The sequence below is a fragment of the Penaeus monodon genome, chromosome 32 (genome assembly GCF_015228065.2).
Source record: "Penaeus monodon isolate SGIC_2016 chromosome 32, NSTDA_Pmon_1, whole genome shotgun sequence".
NCBI classification, from domain to species: domain Eukaryota; kingdom Metazoa; phylum Arthropoda; class Malacostraca; order Decapoda; family Penaeidae; genus Penaeus; species Penaeus monodon.
Genome location: NC_051417.1, coordinates 10033892 through 10034107, shown reverse-complemented (window position 1 = coordinate 10034107; position 216 = coordinate 10033892).

Genomic DNA, 216 nt, shown 5'->3' with positions numbered 1-216 from the left:
ATAGTAGTAATGATAACGACTGTAATAACAATGATAAAGATTTTGATTAGAAAGTTTTAAGGGTCAAAACACATACAAAGAGGGTACTGTAGGTCTGAAAGAAAACACCATTAGTGGACTGGAAACAGATAACAACGTTATTCATAAAAAGATTTTCAACATTGAATATGGTTTAAACAGTTTCTTATTGGGGTTTGTATTTAGATTGTTTGAATG